The 24,049-nt window shown below is 44.7% G+C and overlaps 1 protein-coding gene across 1 annotated transcript in view; it reads right to left on the bottom strand.

The window, feature by feature from the left end:
- The window catches only part of SORCS1 (sortilin related VPS10 domain containing receptor 1), a 424,272-nt gene that overhangs the window by 191,772 nt on the left and 208,451 nt on the right, over positions 1-24,049 (bottom strand). The window lies entirely within an intron of this gene.

The following is a 24,049-nucleotide window of genomic DNA, read 5'->3' as shown; positions in this document are numbered from 1 at the left end:
CATTTACACCTTTTTTTTTTTTTTTGGTGCGGTTAATATTTTTTTAAGAAGTGGCAACTTGGTGAAAAAGTTCAGTCCAAAAAAGGCTAAAAACAATGCAAAGAACTGTGAAGCAATGCCCTGCCCTCCGATCCCTCCCTGCATGCCTCCTACAACACAGGCAAAATTTCTGGGTAGGACAGAAACCAGTACAGTCTTTGTTCCAGTCAAGGCACCACCTTCATCTGGATGGACACTACTGCCAGACAGCCATAGTGTGTGCAGTGAACAGGGCTGGCTCCAGGCACCAGTGAAGGAAGCAGGTGCCCGGGGTGGCCAATAGAAAGGGGCGGCACTCTATCCATCATTGGGGCGGCATGTCCGGGTCTTCGGCAGCAATTCGACGGCAGGCCCTGCAGTCCCTCTCTTCCTCTTCGGCGGCAGCTCAACCAGGCTGTTGTTTTTTTCCTTTGCTGCTTGGGGTGACAAAAAAGCTGGAGCCGGCCCTGGCAGTGAATGGCTGATGATTGCGCCAGTCAATTCACCCTTCACAGCTGTGGGGACCAAGGTTTCATTCAATCAGTGTAGCAATATATGGCTCTGTTTTGTGGGACCGATTTTGTTGAACTGAACTTTTATCCTCCCTCTGCCCTGTTCCAGCTTGATAGGCCTGGTATGTTGGCCCATCTTCCTCTTGGCCAGCTGGGCCACTTTTCTCTGCTCTGACTTGATCTTTTTCCTGGGAGTTGACTCTGTACCTGTCCCTGGGCTCATTTCTTTCAAAACCAGCTAGCCTGTTAGCCTCTCCTCTACAGCTCCTTCCATGGAGGCTGCATCTCCTCTAGGCTTGGCCCATTGCCACAGACTGCTCTCCTTTAGACCCATCTTACACCAGATTCCCAGCTTCAGTATTCATCCCACTCTTTGTTTCACCACTCACGGGAAAATAGACACTTGACCTAATTTACAACTGTTTTCTAGGCAGGGAATTGCTTGCATGACTGCTATTTAGGGGCAATTAAGGAGCTATACTGGCGTTCCTGTGAATAGCTAGTAATAAAAGTCTGTGTTGTTCCTCCTTTATTAACTAGTTGGATGATATTAACTAGTTATACGGTTCATAGGAAACAGGCATTTCGCTCCCCTGATAAATATATCCTACAGCATTTTGCAGCAGTAGCCCATAGCACTAGCCACTGTGTTGTCTGTTGTAGTGTTTCCCTTACTAGAATACAGCAGAGCTTTGTGAGAAGGACAATTATGTCCCCGAGGATATGTCTACACTGCAATAAAAAACCTGCAGCAGCAAGTTTCAGCGTCCAGGTCAACTGACTTGGGCACATGAGGCTCAGGCTGTGGGACTATAAAACTGCAGTGTAGACATTTGAACTTTGGCTGGAGCCCAGGCTCCGAGACCCCAGGGAGGATCTCAGAGCCTGGGCTCCAGCCTGAGCCCAAATATCTACACTGCAATTTTATAGCCCCATAGCCCAAGCCCGTGTCAACTGAGCCAGGCTAGCCATGGCTGTGCTGTGAGTCTTTTATCACGGTGTAGAGGTACCCTTTGTGATTAAGGCACGTGCTCTAAATGTCAGCATGGAGGCCTGGGAATGTGGGCTATTAGGTTATGTCTACATTGCACACTAAGCCCAGGCTCTGACTCAGGTTTGAGCCCAAGCGCCTCCTTCTGTCTGACTTGGACTGTCAAAATCAATCTGACTTGGTTCAGCAAGCACTCAGGACCTGAGTCCTAAGATCCTATTAGGGCCCTGGGTCAGAGCCCCAGTCCCACTGTGACTTGGATCCAAGCCTTATCATTTTGCAGTCTGGATGCAGCTCAAGCTGCGGACCCAAGTCAGAAGGTCTGCATCGTATAGTATGGACGCGTTAGCATGGCTGTGGGCTCTGGGTCCAGCAAGTCCACAAGTCTGGGTCCCACCAGCCTGGGTTTGCAATGCAGTGTAGACATAGCCTTAGGTTCTATTCAAGGCTCTGTCATTTACTTGACCCGCATTTGTGGGAAGGTCACCTAATCTCTTTGTGCCTCAGAGTCCACATCTGGAAAAGGGGGGGGGGGGGGGGGTGATGGCATCAGTCTCACAAGGAAGTTCTGATCTTTCATCAGTTAATGCCTATATAAAGCTTCAAAATCCTTGGACGAAACTGGCAAAGCGCAAAGTATTCTGTGTTTGGTTTCAGAGTAACAGCCGTGTTAGTCTGTATTCGCAAAAAGAAAAGGAGTACTTGTGGCACCTTAGAGACTAACCAATTTATTTGAGCATGAGCTTTCATGAGCTACAGCTCACTTCATCGGATGCATACCATGGAAACTGCAGAAGACATTATATACACACAGAGACCATGAAACAATACCTCCTCACACCCCACTGTCCTGCTGGTAATAGCTTATCTAAAGTGATCATCAAGTTGGGCCATTTCCAGCACAAATCCAGGTTTTCTCACCCTCCGCGCCCCCCCCCCCCCCACACACACAAACTCACTCTCCTGCTGGTAATAGCCCATCCAAAGTGATAACTCTCTTCACAGTGTGTATGATAATCAAGGTGAGCCATTTCCTGCACAAATCCAGGTCCTCTCACTCCCTCACCCCCCTCCAAAAACCACACACACAAACTCACTCTATCTAAGAATCCTGTTGTCTTCCTAAGTAAAATGAATTTAGCAGGACTGAATTCAGTGCCCAATTAACTGTAGTTTTCATTAGAAACTTAACACTTATATTTTGGCATGGGCTAATGTCACTGACAGTCTCTAGGGAGAGAAAGAACTAAAACAGTGGGCATTCCTGCTGCGTAAGCTAGAGTAATACTTGAACGTCTTTGCTCTCACCGTACTCTCCAGTATCAGGATGAAGTAATTAGCAGAGCAATGACTCAGGGAGCTTCCTTTGACCTGTGTAACCATCAGACCAGAAAAAAGCAGAAAAAAGCTTTTCTTCCTGCTGCTTGTCTGCCTTGTCTATAATCAGAGCAGGGATTTTAAGGCTAAAAGAGACCACTGTGGTCATCTAGTCTGACCTCCTGAACCTAATACAAAAAGTAGAAAAGGACAGAAGGCAATGCCTGTGACTGAAATGTTGAGACCAAGCATCCATTCAGCTTTCTAAAACATCAAGAGCAAAGCTACTGACACAGGTGCCAGCCACAAAAGAAGCTGAAATGATTTCCCCTAGGATTCAGATGGTGATGAAATCCTCACCTGAAGTGAGCTGTAGCTCACGAAAGCTCATGCTCAAATAAATTGGTTAGTCTCTAAGGTGCCACAAGTCCTCCTTTTCTTTTTGCGAATACAGACTAACATGGCTGTTCCTCTGAAACCTCTCCTTAAGAGTATACGCATGATGGGAAGGGAGGAAGGAAGACACTTCCTTAAGAGTGAGCCGCAAACTTGCAAGACTTTTCTTGCCATTGTTTCAGATAACACCATTAACAGTTGGTGGATGCATTATACGCAAATACCCACTTCAGCTGACACATCTAAAGCGCAGCTATGATTTTCAATTAGTAAGTAATTAAGTGCAAGGGATTCCATTCACACATTCCCACAACCATGTAACCTGCTTCTCTGCATGTCCTCCACTATACTTGTTACGTTGCCACATTCCACTGAATGTTAGGATGTATGTGATCTGCCCAGCAGCATTCTTCCCGGAGGTGGAACACTTTGGAGAGAGCATTGTCCAGTGGATAGAGCACTGGGCTTGGACTCAGCCCACCTGTCTTCAGTTCCTGGCTCTGCCATTGACCTTCTGTGTTACCATAGTCATTTGACCTCCCTGTGTCTATGGTTCCCTTCCTGCTACTTGTCTGCCTTGTCTATAATCGGAGCAGGGATTTTAAGGCTAAAAGAGACCATTGTGGTCATCTAGTCTGACCTTCTTGAACCTAATACAAAAAGTATAAAATGACAGAATTTCAGTGACACACAGGCAAAGATTGAGTGCCCATTTGCAAATCAGCTAATTGCACACATAAATGGCCAGTTAAGCATATACCTGGCATTGTGAATGTGCAAATATGCACTTTAAGTATTTGCATATAGCTACTTGTATATGCCTACATTTAAAATGTTAGCTCTAGAGTGTCACATGGTACTGCCTGGGTTTTGTTTTGGCCAGCGGTAGGGATATCATTCTGCAACATGCTGTAAATCCTTTGCAAGTGGCTCCCCTTGACTATGTTTTTTGATGAATGTCAGATATACAAAGAACCACCCAGAAGTAGTATACAATACATTAAATAATGCTGACTCCAATATTGACTACCTGATGCATGTGCATTGTCGATTGCAGTATCACCCATCTACATCTCTGCAACCAGGAACATGCTGTATACATTTCATTATTGTTAACCCTGGTCTGGTTACATCTGGGTACGTTGCAACAGCTGTACTGCAGAATGCACCATTTGGCAGTACCGGACGGGAACAGCTAGGTTGTATAAATATGAAGAGAGCTGGGAGTCGGGGGGGGAGGTCTTTGAGATAAGACCTTAGGAACAACAGTTCCACATGTTGTATGTGGACTTTGCATCGCCTCTGTCGTAAGAATAAGTGTTTGTCCCAATGACCAAAATGTCACCTCCCCCCCCTAGTATTTTGCTGTACTCCAACTGACATATTTACATGGTGGCATATGCACAGACGGTCTCATTCTGATCGGCTGATTCAAAGCCTATTGAAGTCAATGGGGTTTGGATCAGGCCTTGAATATGGTAAAATTAGTATAAATCCCGTGCAACTCCACTGACTCTGCGTTTCTGAAGGGTTAAAATCCATTGCTGATGTAATAACCTGGTATATAGATTTGTGTACAGGCCCAAAGTCCAGAGTTTGGTCAAGAGGTCAGATGCCTAGCAATAGCTAAGAGAAAGCAGAATAACCAAAGATAATCTTGCTTTTGCTAAGATATGCCTGGTCAGAAAAACGCCAGATGTTGGGGGCAATAACTGTATCTTATTCAAAATTGCAAATAGAACAAAGAAGCCCTGTTTCTGTTGTGTTAGTTTCTTCTGTAGGGAGATGTTCTTCCCACACATCCAACCTTGAGTTTATGAAAGTTTGGAACATATCAGTATAAGATATGGCCTCCTCCCACCTCCCTTTCCCAGGAACAAATGCCTGCCTTAAAACACAAATAAGCAACTTGAAAGACAATCTTTATTGCCATATACTTTCACTGTTTCTTTGCTTTTACCCCTAGCTATGTATCTGTTGGACAATCAAAGGAGCTACTTCATTCCTATGGACCCCAAATTAAATCTAACATATATTCTATACTAATACATTTATTAAAGTATTGATTAAATACTAAATGTTAATTTGTTAACATTGAGACCATGGGCGGAGACATTATGTAACCTTTTGACCATTGGCTATTGTGCTATCATATCTTGCAGCTAGACCTATCCGGGGGTGTGGGACTGCCTACCCCATCACTTTCCCCATCCATGGAAAATCCATATATTCCATTGTAATCAATTAATTGACAGTGTCTCTGAGCCTAATAAGCGAGGTGACACTCCGTCAGTGCTGTATGTAATAAACTCCTATGCTTGACCTCTACACGGTGTGGATTTATGTCCTTCGGTTTCCAACAGTGGAATGGAGATCAGAGTCTGGCTCATAGTTTATGAAGCATTTTGATATCTTTGCACTGAAAAGCAATCCATAAATGCTAAACATTTCAGATACGTAATTGTCTTAGTTTCTGCTCAACTCATGTATTACTTTTCTACAACATACCGCACACTCTTCATTTTAATTTACAAGGGGCCTTCTTCTCATTTGCACTAAGGCAGTGTAGAGTGGCCTCAAATTGGTTGTTAAATGTAATCTAAGCAAGCGTAAATGACAAGCAGGCATGTGTTCTTTAAGAGAGTCCAGCTACAACCACAATAAATAAAAAGCAATACACACAAATTATTCTGCTTATCTGCACCACTCAGTCTAATGAGGTTAAATTCTAATAGCGAGCTTGTATCACATAAATAGCTTTCAGTTTTCTTCATTCCTAGTTCCTTCTCCCCTCTTTCCTGTCTTTTTCTCCACTCCAGCCATGCTATCTAGCACAGTAATGGCATTTAATGATACAGCATGGAAAAGCTAGAGTATAGCACAACAAGCAGCTTTTAAAAAGAAAAACTCTTGATGTTTCTAGAAGCAATATCGCTGAGACGAGCTGGTGGTAGGAAGGCTAAAATGTCTCTCCTTTTAAGGTCCTGGATCGAAACCAAGCAATGGCATGTTAATCTACCGTGGTCTCACTCATATGTGCAAAGTTCTATTTAAATGACGCTTTTAAGACTTGATATAATAAATCGTTCAGTTGACGGAGTACAGAATTATAAACCAATGTGCCTTTGAGTGATTGGAAAATGACTTCATCCTCCATGCGTCTCCTAATCAGAGTGCACATATTCATGAAATAAAATATCTTTTCCTGGCTAACACTTCTTACCCTACAGCTGGTTTTGACTACTTCTGTATCAAACATGAAGCCAAAACCTTGACCAATCATGGCTAGCGCTGGGTGAAATTTTTAGAAGAAGGGTTTATTCACTGACAAATGCAGGATCAATTGATCTCAAATTGCAGTTATGACACATAGTTTCAGCCAGTTGCCAAATGGCCATAAGGAGAAGCTGGTGATCATATGCATGCTCCCGTCTCTTTAGCCCAGTGGTTAGGGCACTCAAATGACATGTAAATGACCCAAGTTCAAATCCCTTCTCTGCAACAAACCCACATTGGAATTTTTCACTTCACTAGAAATTGTGAAAAAATTCAGATTTGGTTCATCCTAAACCAAACCATTTTTTCAATGTTTTTGAACAGTCATAGAACCAAAATACCAGTTATTCAACCAGTTCTACCTGTAACTCTTGAAGATCCCACAGCACTTTGCTCAAGGGTAGGGCTGGCAACTTCATTACCCTAAACACATTTGAACTTAGGTTACTGCATTCTCACCACCTACATCACCCTTGATGCTTCAACTGGATATGATCTTCTTCAATTCCTCCTATAACCAGTTGTGTAGTGTTGCTGCAAGCTGTGACTAGTCCCTTGTTACACTTCACCCCAGAGGTGGATGCATTTCAGGAACGGGTGATGTCATTCTTGTATATATAGAGCTATTTTAGTTTGTAAAGTGCTTTACAATCTTTTGGGATGAAAAGGGTCTAAATAATTGTAATGTATTATTGGTAAATTTCCTTCCCTCCCAATTGCCCTTTTCTCTGGTGTCTTTACTCTCTGTATCTCTACTTATACTACATACAGAAAACAGTATGACTCCAGTTTTTGACATCCATTTTCTATTATAGTAACTGTTACCCAAGAGACAGATAGACAGCCACCCCCACTGAAAGCACCATTAACCAAAGTTGACTTTAAAGGAATTTCTCTTTGGAATACATAACTTCCCTGATGACACAAACTCTTAGCCTCTTAGACACAAGTAGATAACAAATCAAGTCCAAATAAGCATAACTTGTGAGGACACGTAGTCGATTTCATTTATGTGAGACAGAATAAAGATGAATATTTACATAAAAGGCTATGCTCATGCTCCATAATCCTCAAAGGCAGGAATGGAGATAGGGATTGCATTAGTAGCAAAGTATTACACCCATGATACTACATTGAGTAGTTGGCTAGGTTGATAATGGGTTGACGTGAGGAAAAAAACACATGAAGTTGAGATTTACATCGAGAGTTCATTTTTGGGGGTTTTACTCCTCAAACACCTGGTACTGGCTATTTCTGGAGATGACACACCAGACTAGCAGGACCGTCAATCTGTCCTAGTATTTCAACTCCTTGCCTTGCTTTCTTTCCCTCCTGCCCTATTATTGCAACTGTATCTCATTGGCTACATGTGTCATGACCCACTCAAGTACCAGAGTCATACAGAGGACAAGAGCCTGCTACTAACACTAATGGAGTTATTTCTTTAGCGCAAGTAATAAAGGCCTGTCCTTTTGGTGCTGAAGGTCGAATGTTCTACGCCCGGCTGAGACTCATTACAGATCTGTATGATGGAAGGAGAAAGCAGTAAAAATAAAACAAAGAAATCCAACTTATGAGGCGAAAACTCAGGAGGCTTACATTAATTCAGTTGCCCCACACAAGGGGAACAAGTTTTGGGAGTCATATCAGCCTGTAAAGACTAAAGGCCAGATCATCAGCTGGTATAATTTTGCTTAGCTCCATTGACTTATTTTTATTTGTGGTCGCTCCCACTATGTTACTAACTTTCCAAACATACAAGAAAGATGGTCCCTGCTGACTATCTAAGGAATGGAATTATGGCACCACTTTGCACCAGCTGAGGATCTGGATTTTAGGGCTCAGATTTTCAAATCCACCTAGGGTATTCAGATCATGAAAGTAATGGGAACAGAGTGTCAAACACGGCTTTGAAAACCACAGTTTAGATTTTTGGACCAATTTTTCTTCCATCCATAACCATGTTGTTAGTGTTTGGGTTGGGGCGGAGGGGGAACGCTACACAAATCCATTTAAGCCTACACACTCAGTGTCTTCACCAGCCTGCCTACCCCAGAGCACCTACTCTCACTAGCCAGTGCATGTCTAGTTCCAAATCATGGAACAATTCACTTCTGTCTGATGTGAGATACTGAAAATTCAACTTGCCTCTTGGGAGGCCAGCATGATCTTTTGCATGCAGAAGCTTCGCAGCACCAAGTGCCATTTAAATGTGCTTGTTGTTTGGGGATTTTAAAAGACAACAATCCAAACGATTAAGCAGAGAAGAGCTATAGCCAGTCCATTGACTGCTGGGTTTTGGGCAACACTTGGAAGACAGGAGCAATTAGCCATTAAGAATGAGACAAGTCAGTCAGCTGTACAAAAACCCTACCATTCTTTGCTCCATTCCCTAAGGATGCCAGCATTCTTCCTCGCTTACAAGGGAAAGTGCCCAAGACACCTCAGAGAGCACCAGGCAGGCACGCAACTAACTGGGCAGGCACTGTGGGACCAGTGTCTAGCTCTGACAGTCTGCGTGTGAACAATAAAAGTTGCAGGGCCCTGTTTGCAAATGGGCTTAAGGAAGTCATGGGGCTAGAGGCAGAAGAAAGAGTTGGTGGTAAAGGGGCCTGCTGTTGCTGTTACCAGTTTAGCCTTCTTCTGCTCATTGAAGCTCTTACCCATTTCACTAGGTCCATTTAAACCAAGCTAATTAAAAGCTTTAAAGGCTTTGATAATGCACTGGTTTTGTAAATTAGCTTTGGGAACAACGAAGCAGGATACACTTTTTTCAAGGAGCGTTGATAAGACCCTCTAGAAAAGGGAAGAGGGATGTTTTGAGGTGAATGTGAAGATGGATGGCCCAGCCAATTGGTAAGGGAATATGGAGCTTCCAAGTTACATAGTGAATGTTTCCTGGGTCGGTAGCAATTGAATACCACCATTTCCCATCACTGTTTGGTGGACTACGTCTAATAACTTGGTGAGTCTCATTTCAACTACCAATGCCCAGGTGTTCACATCACAAAACCCACCGCACTTGTGCTAATTGACCTTCTGGTTGACAAGTCTTAGCAGAGGGATCAAGAACCAAATGGACCATGGAGATTGTACTACACTGCCTGCTTAACGATGACACTTCCAGGACAGGGTTGGCAGAAGGAAGCTTACCCTGCTGCCTTCTCCCCATATCGCTTCTGTAGATACAGCAGGATCCAGAACTGTCAGATCAACACCTTTCACCTGAACTAAACATACATAACTTCTGTGTAATGTCCAAGAATTAGGGTGGACTTCAACCTAAAGCCCTTTCAGCTTGTCCAGACAAGTAGAAAGAAAAAGAAAGGAAAAATCCCATGAAATGGGTTTAAATAATGAACAAAGATTCTTTTCTCTGATTAGGGTGGGTTAGCCTTCGTCCATGCACTGTTCTGCAGGCCCTCTGGGGAAGGCAAATGGCTCTTAACAATGGAAGCCTGAAATTCTGTAAGGTTGGTAATGAATTTTGGACCAGAATCTGCAGAAGTTATTGCACGCCTAATGTATGGGTCTCCAGAGTCTTCCTGCTTTCCTCCTTGGGACCAACGGAAACTACATATCTTCAAGGGATTTTGAGATCTGTGGGCAGGTCTCATAGGGAGCATGGTGACAAAGAGAAGATGCAAAAAGGAGGCAGTCTAGAAGAAGCTCAGCACAATGCCCTTGACACAGATAACTTGATGTTGTCTGTTCATTAACGGGTTACTCAAAGGATTCCCCAACTTCCTGAAAACTGGCCCCATTCTCAGTGTGCCTGCACTGCCAAACACCAATGTGGGAGTCATAGTCATACACACAAACCACCCAGAAGAGGGGAGTCAGAGAGATGGAAGCTGCACTCATCTTGGGTTACCGCTCCATGGCTATGGCACTGGTAACCCCGTGGGGCTGGTCAATCTATAAGGGACCTTTTTTTCAACTTCCTGCTAATGCCCCATTGATGTCTTCTCTATGCGGCGGGCCTTCCTGTCCTGGGGGAATAAGGACAACTTCAGAATGAGCAGCCTAACATGGTGTCTGCCAAATTCAGACTAGCAGAGTGAAATCTTGGTCCAAGTGGAGTCAATGAGAGTTTTCCCATTGAGTTCAATAGGGCCAAGATCTCACTCATAGAGTTGGGCGGCGTTCAGTCTTGAACACAAGTGATCTGCATCAGTTCCAGCTATCTCCCAGGCCATGGCTGTGCTATTACTCCAGTGGCTGGGGCACTAGATATTCATGAGATCTGGATCAGGAGAGAGACACAGAGACAGAGAGATGCTTGTGTATATCTGGCTGGAAGAAAGGGTCATTCCATCTTCGTGTGATCCTTTGTGCGCCCTGTTTCTTGAACAGCCAAGATTCAGTACTGATGTTCAAGAGACCTGAGCTCATCTGGTTATGCTTGGGAATGTTACAAACCTTCCAGAAAACTAAGAGGCCTCACAGAGCTGCTTATATCAAACAGGGGAATAAATTCATTCTTGCCACTTCCCATGGATCAGTGTGCCTGGGATAATTTACCTGGTTTTAGGCACAACATGGGAGAGATTTTCAAAGCCATAAATGAGATGTAGATGCTCAACTCCCATTGACGGCCAATGGGGCTTACGTGCCTAAATGTCCTTTGTGCCTGTGAAAATCTGCCCCGTTGTATTGGACATCAAACAGCATCATGACCTCCCCAGGAAAGCCCAAAAGGAAAGATGCCCGATGGGAGGACAATCTGTGCACTGAAAATGTAGGGGGAGACCCTGCGTAGTGCAGAGCTGGCATCAGGACTGGATTCAGGCAAACGGAACCCCAAGGCCAAAATTGCCACAACAGCCTAAATGTTACAGCAGGAAGGGCGCATGGACTAATTTCGCTTTGCGTTAACCTCAGCCTGGGTCCCAGCAACCGGCAGGGTGAATTGGTCAGGGGCCTGCTGAGTAATATTTTAGGATATTTTGTGATGCATTCATCAAAGGGATGAGGCACATTTTTGGTTTGGGCTTTTGCATTTTGAAGTGTGAAAGGGCTTCCTGGTACTGTTTTGGGTTTGTTTGTTTTTTAATATTCCTCCCTCACACCAAAAATAAAAGAATGATTTGCTCATTATCCTTTGGATGAATCTGCCGCATTTCCTCACGTATTCATGCCGTGTCTTCCTTTAGGAAATGTCTTTAAACTATAAGAAATGTTTCCCCATGCCAAGTACTAAAGGCACCATCTCTCTCCCACAGCAATGATGTACCAGACTATACACTGTAATGTAGCCCCTATTCAGACAGTTCCAAATAGAATCTGTACCTGCAGCTTTACTACAGTTGTAATTTAGATATATTGAGTAACAGAACCCTTTTTATAGGATGAACCTTTTTTATTATGCACATGAATTGACGATTAATACTAAAAATTGTTTGCACTTACGTGGCACAAACTCTCTAGGGATATTACAGCTCTTTACAAGCATAAACACATTAAGCGGCACAAAACACTGGTGAGGTAGGGAAGCAGCTGTGTAGGAGGGGAAACTGAGGCACAGTCATCCTTATTAACCCTTGAGTGTCTTTACATTAGGAACACACAGATGATGATGACAGAAGATGATGTCTGTAGACATTATGCCCAGGAGTTTTAAATGATCTCCTTTGTGTTGTTTATGTATATACACAAACTGAATAGGCATTTCATAGGCTTTAACATTATAGATACAGAAAATGACTGGTGAATAAGTACTGCTCTTTGGAATGTGCCCAAACATTATTTATCTGTCTTCTTGGACAGATTTTGGGCACCTGTCTTATTAAAATCCCGTTAGTGCTATGCAGTAATTCTTTTCAGACTCCATGCATAACATATGTATCCACTAGTCTCCCTCTGAGCAGCTGAAGGCATGATCCTAATTATGGGGCCAAGTAAACAGGCTGGTTGACACAGCTAATAAAACAATGATACATACAGCATTATTAGTTTATTGCCGCTGGGTCTGTAGGTCTCTGCTGTGACAAGAGGAGAACATGCTGCTAGCCTGTTATCACATAATGTTGGATAATAATTACCCATTAGGAAAGAAATAAACACTTCTGTGCACCTTACTTTCCTGTTTATTAGAGGATTGGATGGCAGAGTGCACAAGTACAATGGGGAGGAAAGTTGCTATAGTCATTTACAATGATCATAGTTAGAGCTTTAATCTATGTGACATTCACTCCAAGATCTTCCATTTGCCTTCTAACCTCTGCCCAAAGACACCTATTCCTCTTATGATGTTAGCGGGGAAGTTTCTGATGATGTTTGATTGGCTCGACAGATACTAATATGCATACCACCAGCTAGGGAAACCATGTTTTCAGTTGCAATGCCCTTCACACCAGCCCTGGCAACATGAAGGGGCTGATACTGCCCCGAAGGAATTTCCTCAGCAAAGCGGGAGACCCTGCATAGTGCAGAGCTGGCATCGGGACTGGATTCAGGCAAACTGAACCCCAAGGCCAAAACTGCCACAGGGTTCTTGTACCAACACTCCTCTATGGAAACCCCACTCCCTATTAGAAGGGTAAGTGGCAACGGCCAGGGTTCTGCCCTCCAAGAGAGGCAGTAGCATGCAGCCCCTTTCACTCCCTCTGGATCATCCGTAGAGGCTCCTTTCTCCTCATAAGCAACGGGGATCCCCTTTCCCCTGGGGTTGTAGCAGTGGGGTCCTGCAGTATTTACAGCAACAGGCATTGTGGGTCTGCCTGGTAGATAGGTCAGTTCCACTGCATTCTTCGGCAACATATACATCTTAACTAATTAGCCTCTCACAGTTTGTATGGCAGCTTCCACCTTCTTTGTATGTATACATATATATTCTTACTATATGTTCCATTCTATGCATCCGATGAAGTGGGCTGTAGCCCACGAAAGCTTATGCTCTAATAAATTTGTTAGTCTCTAAGGTGCCACAAATACTCCTGTTCTATACATAGGAGTGGCATTGACGGGGAACCTGCAGCATGGGTCTCGAAGGTCACACCTTATTGAGCTGCATAGGGAAGTTTGCACCTCTTAGAGCTATTGTTTCAGACTGTTTTCAGACTCAGGCGGTCATCGCTGCATCCATTTCACTCAGATTTACATTTCCAAGCTTCTCTTTGTCACCATTTAAAAAAAATGCATATTTTTTATTTTGATGTAACTCCAGGGTTCCTAAAGCAGGGTTCTCTGGCACCTATGTCTTAATCAAGCTCTGTCTAGCATCAACTCTCTGGACAGTAGTTCCTGGTGCAGGGGGCATCCTGAATTAAAAGTGATTGTTTCCAGAACACTTGCATTCTGGCTATTCCTGGCTGCCACTGCAGCCCCTTGGGGCCACAGATATCCTGGTGCAAGTTAGGCAGCAGTTGAGGCCAGAGACAAAACCAGCTCTTGGCTAGGCCCACGCTAAATGAAGATACCCTATCCTTCCATCTCAGGTCCTGTGCCAGACTCCAAGGTGAAATCAGGCCTTCTGAGCACATTCAGCTTCCACTGAAGTCAGCAAGACTCAGCTCTTCACAAAACCAGACCTTTGGCTGATTTGGTTCAATTAACGTTAATTAGAAACAGGCACTCACCACCATCTACAGAGCTTATTTAAACTATAAAGTGAATAGTTTAGCCTGTGAAGAGGAATAGTGGGGTTCTATTCCCTTCACTTACAGGGAAGACCTCAACATTTCACATCTCCCCATGGTGCCTGTGGTGAGTCAGGAGTTTTCTTTCACATGAAAGGAATTTAATAATCAGTTGGTAGTGCTTTGGATTTGTAATATCAAAGCACACAACTGCACCGATGATAAACCATCCCTCTTTATCATGCAAACTTAGCTGGCTCATGCTGGCATCAGATGGAAGGGTTGCATGGATCCCTGGAGGATGCCTTCTAACTCACAATCTTTTACTTTCCAGAAAAGGGGAAGTGCGTGTGGAGTTTAGTTGCCCTCCAGGGAAATTTCAAACCCTTCATTAAAATCTTTTTCTTCTCTTCCCCAGACTTGTGAAATAGTACCTAGCTGGGTTTGATAAATCCACTCACCAAACAGTAAGAAGGTAAATTTCTCTGCTTCTGGGATGAGGAGAGAAGGGGATATTCAGCCTCTGGTTCCTTCAGAAATTAGGTTTTATTACAAATAAAAGTAACCAATATAGAACCCAATATTCATTTTGCACTAAGGACTCTAACAGTGGGAAAAAGGCCTTAAAGTGAGCGTAAATTACACCCATTTTCAGGTCTCTTTATACTGCCAGAGCTGTATAATGGGGTCTAAGTGAAATGAGAATCAGACACAAAGTTTCGAAGCCTTAACTGTTGCAAAGTAAGTCTCTGATCTGTGAAATGAACACAACTGGTACCACATTATCCTCCAGAGGCTGCAGTCACCTGGAAACAGTAGAGAGGTGTTAACCCAGCACTGTGCTAGAGCAGCCACAAGGCTATACGCTGGGTCATTCGATCCCGGACGACCAAGCTTTCTCTTCCTCCACCCCCCAGCAATGGAGCCGCTCTGTAGCCATGATTCCCACCAACCACATGGCTGGAATAGCTTCAGCTCTGTCTGTGCCCATTGGTTAAAGGAGATCAGAACAGGAGGAAGTGGAGCAGATCAATTTTGTGGCAGGTCAGGCAATGAGATGCTTCATCAAACTGCAGTAACAGGGAAGAGAAAGTATGGACAAGAGAAGCAATATGTGCATGTTCCCACGCAGGCTCATAGTAAGGCGCTGTCTTTGAGCATGTGCTTAATACTAGGGAACCCCTGGCCCTCCCTAACCTCATTTATACCATTATTTAGACCTTTATTGTTTGCAGTGTTGTTTAGCTGTGCTGGTCTCGGTATATGAGAGAGACAAGGTGGGGGAGGTAATGTCTTTTATTGGCCAACTTCTGTTGGTGGAGGGAATAAGAATTCACGTTCAGAGCTCTTCCTCATGTCTGGAGGAAGCAACCAGAGTGTCCAAGCGAAATGCAAGCATAACGGTTCACACATGTTATAGGAGACCACTTAACATGGGCAATTCACACCTCTGCAGTCCTAGGACAATGGAGGGTTAGTAGATAGCAAGGTGTTACAACAACTTGCAATGGTTCATAAAACCAGAGTCTCTGTTAAGTTGTCGGTTTTTAGTATCCAGCAGAGTTATGAATTCAAGTTCCCAGGCTGGTGTTTGAAGAGGTTGTACAGGTTTCCTTTGAGGATGAGGACTGAGAGGTCAGATATGAAATGATCACTTCGTGAAGCAAGCTCCCCACAGACCAGGACACAACAACTCAAAATGGCACCAGCCCCTGCCAGAACAACAGATGCAAAATCTGCAGACATATCTCCACTGCTATGATGATCAACACCATCTACAACACAGCTTTTAAGTTCCCTGGGTCCCACACAAGCTTGTCACAACATGTGGTGTACCTCATTCAGTGCATCAAATGCCACAACAACAATTATGTGGGTGAAACCAGTCAATCACTAAACTCTCGAATGAACTCAAGCAGCAAAATGATAAAACCCCAAAACATCCCATCACAAATGGGTGAACACTTTTCACAAAGCGAGCCTTCCAAATCACCTCATACAACACATGTGAAACCTTCTTGCTTAACAATCTGTTCCATCTTCTATTTAGCTTGGACAATCTGTTTACCACCTCTGGACCTTAGGAAGAGCTCTGTAGAACTCAAAAGCTTGTCCCTTCCACCAACAGAAGTTGGTTCAATAAGATATTGCCTCGCCCACCTTCTCTGTTTCATTATTTAGACCTGACCAGAATACAGAATCGTTCTGAGGACTGTTTAAAATGGGACATCCAGGAAGGGGTGAAGGAGGCACACAGCAAAGGAAAATAAAAATGGCTGCCTAACTGCTAAATATATTTCCCAGGGGTCTGTTGGCCTGTAGCTCACTCAGAGGAAACTGCAGATAAACCAGACAGACACCATGCTCATTATCCACATCAAAACACTGTATAAACAGACTTGGACAAACTGATATATAGTAACATTTTGAAAAGAATGTAAATGACCCAGGAGCCAAGTCTCGTGGGAATTTAAGTGGTTTTGAAAATTTTTCCCATATATTTTTACACTCTACATCCGTATGGGTGACCTAGTACTTCCTTTAGCAATGGCACCAGAGATGGAGAGCTGGTCAGAAAACAGAGTTATGTTCAATGGAAATTTTCAATGTCAATGAAAACAATATTTTGTTGTCAAAAGCTTTTGGTAAAAAAAAAAAAAAACCTGACTATCTTTGGCCAAAAACCCGAAATATTTTGCTCCAAAACCAAATTTTTTTATTTGGAAATTACGCTGTAGTGCCTTGTCGGATCTGTAGTTTGGCTGCCTCATCTCCCTATTTTCCTCTCAGGACTGGGCTTCCTGGCCAGACTACATCTCCCATGATACACTATAGGTCTCTCTTGCTGCGCAGATGCAGTGCATTATGGGAGTTCCTGGCCGCAGTGCAGCACGTGAGATGTAGTCTGCTGGGGGACCCACGCCCACAGAGAATGGTGATATGAGGCACACACACACCAACTCCCATGAGGCACCACATCGGCATTTCTGGATGCAAACTTTCCAATTTTCAGCTGAAAAATTTTTGATTTTCAGACAAAACCCAAAACTTTTCTATGTTTGAGTGTTTCATTTTACGGCGGCAACAACAAAAATCCATTTTTTCCCACAGAAATCTGATGCATTTTATGAAAAATTCATTTAGTCAAGAACCTTCTTTTCCCTCAAAAAACTGTTGATGTCCCCAGCTCTACAGTGATGTCCCCAAAGGGGCATGTAGCTCTAATGTCAGTCAGAAGCCTTCCCAGCTTTTCACATCTTCCATTGACAGAGTGAGTGTAAATTGGTGTAAAAGTTAAAAAAAAATCTTAGAACAATGCTAGGGCCTTGTGTATAGCAAGGAATTTTACGAAAACATTCAGCACTGGAGTTATCAGCAATCAACTCCAGCACTATTAGCATCTACAGGGGAGTCCAGTGACATCCAACATGAGAGTAACTGATATACAGATCTTCTGCCTGAGTTTTCAAAGAGTCTGAGAAAGTCGTGAACCACCTCATTCAACTTTTTGGGATGTTAACTTGGATGGCAATGATGACATTTTCGGTGTCAAAGTTGTTAACTGTTTCAAAGCTCAAAGCATGGAAATATGAAGAAGAAGGATCATATCACAAGGAAGGATGGTCCAGTGGTTAGGGTGCTAGACTGGGGCTTGAGGAACCTACTTTACTGAGACCCTATCTACCAAGAGCAGGGTCATATTTTTGCATATGGAGTGGGTGGAGTTTATTTTGTGGATGGAGCTTGGAAAAGCACCAACATACAGGTACATATCCCTATGCAATTGCCCCTCAGCTCTGGGATCTCATCACCTGAATCAGCCTGATAGTAAAGCAGTCCTGGCAAAGCTTGCAGCTCATTCTGTCCTGCAATTATCAGGCACATCCCTGGTGCAGAATTGGGGCACTTGAGCAGGAAGAGAAAAACAAAGACAGAAAAAAGGAAGTAAGCCACATTGCCTGCAGGATGTAGCAAATTATTTTCCTTCTTTTTTTTTCTAGTCCTGCTGACAAGCAAAAAGATTTGTTTAATTAAAAATCTTTGTTAAAAATTATGTCCCCTCCCCCCCGCAAAAAAAAAAGAATAGTAATTTACACTTTATTGCCTTTTCAGTAATAAAGAAAAGGAGGGGGGAAACCCACAAGTTATACCTGGCAACGAGCCAAGGCTCCAATTACAGCAAGCACTGTAGGAGTAAAAGCAATAGATTTTAATTGGTGCCCAAGGGTAAAGGTCAGCTCGCTCCGAACAATGGGTGTCTTTGGTGGTAATTGACTGAATCATCTAGTAGGAGTTTGTAAATGTCAGTAACACACTTCAAATGGGAGCAAAGAGAAAGGTCTGGTACCAGGGAATGACAGAAGAGCTTTGCCAGTGGGAAAATTACAAAGAGATTGGTTAAACAACACCTGAATGAGGAGCAAGATCTCAAACATAGCCCTCAACCTGCCGAAGTTCAAAATGTGGGAGTCAATGAGTGACAGAGACTCTAGAGGGAGGATTTTGAAAAGTTAATCATGTTGGAGACTTGAAATGCCACAGGATTCCTTCCATTAGCAGAAATAAGAGGAGGTTATTTACCTGTAACTGGAGGTGCTTTGAGACTCGTGGTCCCTATTTATATTCCAAACGCGGGTGCGCATGTGCGCCATGTACCGACCGGAGCGGGAAGTTTTCAGCAGCAGCGTCCGTTGACCCACATGGGCATCTTACATTGCCATGTGCACCAGGCGAGGTTATAAGAAGCCGTGTGGGGCGACGCATCCTCAGTCACCATCTTACCACTCAATTGACAGTCTGCAGCAGAGGGGATGGCGGGCAGGTATTGGAATATAAATAGGGACCACACATCTCTAGGAACCTCCTCTTCTTCTTCAACTGATGGTCCCTACATGTATTCCAAACGTGGATGAGTATGAAGCCATGATCATCTCGGAGGCACATGCAAGGATGTGATAGGGATGGCACATCCCATGGTGACCACTGGTCCATGGTGTAGTGTGCTGCAAAGGCATGGAGAGAGCGCAAGTTGCCACATGGCAGATCTTGTGCCAAGGGACGTCCACTAGGGAGGCAGAGGTGGTTGCGTGCACCCTTGTGGAGTGGGTTGTGATCCTGCTGGACGGTGTGGCATTGGAGTGCACATAACATTCGGCAAGGCCTGGTGTGGGCAGATAACACAAGATTAAGGTCCCTGGGGGTGGGGATGGGGTAAGAACTGACAGGAAGCAGTAAGTCAGGCCCTTTAGAAACTGGGTAGCAGTAGGGTGGGTAAACACCGATCGTCTGTCCAGTGGGGGAGGAAGATGCTCAGTGATGCAAGGTCGACACAAATTGAGCCAAGTGCAGAGCCTGAGTTCTTACATCCCGGGAGGTAGTCTAGGATGACGGGCACAGAGACTGCCAGAGGGGAAGGTGGTGGTGTTGCACCCAGGAGGGGAAGCGCCTCCATTTTGTGGCATAGCATGCCCGTGTGGAGTCCCAGCTGCTGTGCATCAGTATATGGCAGACGGGTGTGCAACAAGCATTGTCTGTGTGGGAGCCCCGTCCAAAAACCAGCTGAAGCAGGCCTGCGTTGGGGTGTCGAACCCTACCGAGTTCGTGGGTGAGGAGGCCAGGCAGGGTGGGGAGGCTGGTTGGTGGGCGGGTGGACAGTCTAAGTAGATCAGGAAACCAGAACTGTTGGGGGCAGCATGGGGCTACCAGGATGACTGGGGCCTGGTCTCAGCAGATTTGGCGCAGGACTTGAGGGAGGAAGGGAAGAGCGGGGAAGGGCATACCAGAGCCCCTCATGCCAAGGAAGGAAAAGGGCATCGCCCTTGGAGTCTCCACCCCTGACCCCCTGGAGCTGGAGACGGGGAATCTGCAGTTCTTGTGGGGGGCGAAGTGGTCCCAACGAGGGGAACCCCAGGCAGAGCAGATGGGGTGGCGTTGTTGAGGTACCAGGTCCCACTGAGTGTGTCTGCCAGGGAGTTCTATGCCCCCGGAAGGTACGCCGCATGAGGCATGACGTTGCGGTGGATATACCAGTTCCAGAGGCGGATGGCCTCCATGCAAAGCGACCGGGACCTGGTGCTGCATTGACTATGTACACCACTGCAGTGGTGTTGTCCAAGAGTATCTGGATGCGTTGATCATGGAGAAGAGGCAGGTATGCATGGCTAGCCAGGATGTTGCAGTGCTTGTATGCTTCTTGAGGAATCCACGTCCCTTGCATGGCATGGCTGTCTAGGTGTGCACCCCAGCCTACTAGAGAGGCGTACATGGTAAGGCTGGCTGTAGGGACAGGAGTGGCTGACAGGGTGCCACAGAGTACCTTAGTGAGATCAGTCCACCGGGTGAGAGAGGTGTAGACCCAACTCAGGACTGTCAAGGTTGAGTACAAGCGGGTGATGTGGGGCCTGCAGACTGAGAGGAGCTGCAGTCGTACACAATGCATGTGTAGGCAAGCATGTGGTGTCACACAGGTGCAGGCCTCCATGTGGCCTAGGAGGCAGAGACAGCGGCATACTGCCATGTGCAAGTTGCAATGCAAGGTTGCCATAAGAGCGGCAAAGCAGTTTGCTGAGAGGAGGGGTCGTACTGCTACAGACTCCAGGCGCGCTCCAATGAAGTGGATCGTCTGCACTGGGAGAAGCACGGGTTTCAATTTGATAACACAGATGCCCAGTGAGGCGAAGAGTGAGCAGATAGCAGCGACGGCCACCACCATCTCGGGGAGGGTTGGTGCCACTAGCAGCCAGTTGTCCAGGGAAATGTACCAATGGGCTTTCCACTGGACCTCAAGCAACTATCTCTGAGGCTTTTCTTCACTAGACAGTTACATCGGCTAAGATTATATCCTTGAGGAATCTTGTTCACTTACACAAGGCTGACCACAACTTTGCAGTCACAGTACACAAGTCATATTCAGGATTATGCCAGCTGGCCTTGGTAAATCCTACCAATACCTGGTGTACCCACAACTCGAACCTCTCTACACCAACTGCAAAGTCAAGGGCATGGTCTAACTTCAGAGAGATTTCTAGTTCGAGCAATCCCTAAGGGTAAGAGGGGAGGCTAATCTACATGCCCATTCCACCCTTGACATCTCTGCTACCATTGCCAACAAAACAAGATGCCAAACAGGATGGCAGCATCTATCATCTTTCGTGCAGTTTGACCTGTGAGGGTATAGGTTTCATTTTCAGGCATTTGTCCCCATCCATAACCTAACAGTTCCATGCACTCGCTTGAATAAGCCACTTACTCCCCATACACTTTGTGTATTCAAGCCACTCAGAATTTGGTTGCAACTCAGCCTTACTGACATAAACCCATTGTTCTGCAGCCCCCTGATCAGGAGCCAGTAGAAGAGGTGACACAGCAGGGAAGGCCCACTTCATGACTTGAAAATATTGCAAGGTTACAACTGTCACGTGTGCTTCTCCAGGAAGGATTCCTGCTTCTTTCTAGGGGTTTCCCCCTACATCAGGGCCCCGTCTCATCCATCCAGTGGGGCTGTGCCTTAAGCCACCATCTAGCTCTATAGTTGGAGATAATTGCTCTTAAAACGTCCTTGCATTTTGTGGGGCTTTCGTACAGGTTTGCTGTTTTCATCTTTTTCTTTCTTTGCTTTTTTGACACCAGAATTTCTCTCCTAGTCTCTAGGGCTGCCTTGTAATTTCGATTCTCTTCCCTACTTTGATAGAGAAACCAGGAATTTGGTCCTAGAGACTTTGAAGGATTTTGTTCTCTTTTGACACCTGTGAATTCAGTGCCTTTTACTACATTTAAACTGTTCAGCTTGGATTTTCTGTCCCCCATTCAGCAAAGTACTTAAGAATGTGCTTTAAACACCATTATTAAAGTCCTTTGACTCCACTGGGACTTAAACATGTAAGATATCACTTAGCAATTACTATTTTTTGTCAGATAATTTATTTAACTCCCCCCCGCACACACACACACTATTCCACCAACTCTAGTTTTAAATGCACTCATGGTAAATAAAAAGCCACTAAAATACATAGCTTAAGGTCTTGTTTCAAAGTCTATTGGAGTCAATAGCAAGGACTTCACTGGGAATTGGATCTGGGGCTGAATTGGTTACCTAGTTAAAATGCAGCCTCTCAACACAACATACATTCTGTATGTATTCTGTATTCACACCCTTCCCCAAAAAATATATTTCTGCTGATGTAGCAGGAGCATCTGTTCCCTCTCACTTGTCAGCATTAAGGGGAAATAGTTCATTTCCATTTCCTGCAGGGTCCATCACCTGGCACCAAATTCCCCCTGCTCTGTTCAAGAGGGCTGGCTGTGTCTTGCAGTGACCTCCTGCTGCTTATGCAGTATACATGAGTCATTCCTTATGGTGTCTAATTCTCATACTTAAGTTTCAAGTTCTAGCTTTTCTCAGCATTCAGACACACTTTCAAATCCCATCTGTTAATCTTTGCCATCTTCCCTCTCCCTTTGGTTTTCTAGTCTTTAGCACTCAGATGCTGCTTTCCTGTCTTAGGATGTTTTTCCACACCTTTGTCCATCTGCTTCCCTCCTTTTCCCCCTGTACTTTGTGTATTGTTAGACAGAAGGCATAACACTTGAATATACACCATTTAGGCATTCAGATCACATACTAATACACATTCATGCTGCAGAAGAGAAGAGAATTATAATTCACGAGTGAGTGTGTTACAGGGTCTCCTCTGTGCTGATCTACAGAAGATACAAGTCTGTTAGAAACCAATTTACAGAGATTTAGCTCAAGTTGTAGAAGCTCATATTTTCAGCTCCTGAGGTCCCTGGGTCAATTCCCAGTATGCTGAATATCACACAGCATTGTTACCTCTCCCAATTTTATTATGAGTCTCATGATTATTTGGTATTTCTCTTAGAGCCCTCACTCCTGGAGTCACGATATGATGTGAGAATCTCAGCTTTCATTCCATCATGATTTGTGGGTCTTTGACTCAGGATTGTGTTGGATGCTTGAGGTTGGCAATACCGGAGGAGGGAATTCTCTGTTATGGAGACCATTCTTTGTACCAACAAAAACAGTCTCTCTACTGCGCTAACAATCTTTTTCAGGGGAATGAGTGGATTCAGGGCTCGGCCATGATATATAGACCTCTTATCTGTAGGGTCCATCTCCTACAGGTTCTGGACAGACCCCATCACCACCAGCACAGAGCCCCCCTGACTTCAGTGGAGTGGCAGGTGAGCGCAGGGGGCCACTCCTACAGAGCAGCTTGGAGGATCAGGGCCTAGCTTTCCAATTTCAACATGGCCCAGGTTGGCGAAGACCAAAAAGTCTTACAGAAAATGGGCCAGGACCATATGAAACAAATGGGCTGATCCTAGTCCAGTTTCTAGTGGAAAAACCACCACCACAGTCAGCAGTCGTAGAAGAGATGGGCTATAAACCAACTTCTCATCCTCCACGGAATAGAGAAGTAGGCCATTGGTGAATGGCATTGCTTGCACGAGTGCTATCGTGTTTTGGAGACGTGACTATAAGAATGCAGTGTTTGATGTTGCCAGACACCATTCAGAAATCACGAAATTCACTCCAAAAGGTCGCTGGCAGCCTGCCAACGCCTTTTAGAAGGTGGCTCAAGTTGGTTGGGGTGCATACACGAATTATTGGTTTTCCACAGCCACAATAAAAATGACTGAAGAGATAGGGCCAGACCGTCAGCCAGTGTAAATTAGCTAAGCTTGATTGATTTCAGTGAAGCTGCACTGATTTACATTAGCTGAGGATCTGCCCCAAGATGTGATATAGCTTTGCAAAAGACAAAAATATTGAAAACTTTGAGCGTCACCCAAAATACACACATCCATGGGGCAGTGCTATCTCCTGGCTCTAAACAGCCTCCTGAACTAGTGCCCCACCCAGAGTCCACTACTAACTGGGCCTTGCCCTGCATCTCCCATGAGAGAAAGCAACAGCGACAGGGCTGCTTACTTTGTCA

Source organism: Lepidochelys kempii, chromosome 7 (genome assembly GCF_965140285.1).
Source record: "Lepidochelys kempii isolate rLepKem1 chromosome 7, rLepKem1.hap1, whole genome shotgun sequence".
Classification (NCBI taxonomy): Eukaryota; Metazoa; Chordata; order Testudines; family Cheloniidae; genus Lepidochelys; species Lepidochelys kempii.
This window is presented reverse-complemented; position numbering and strand designations above follow the sequence as displayed.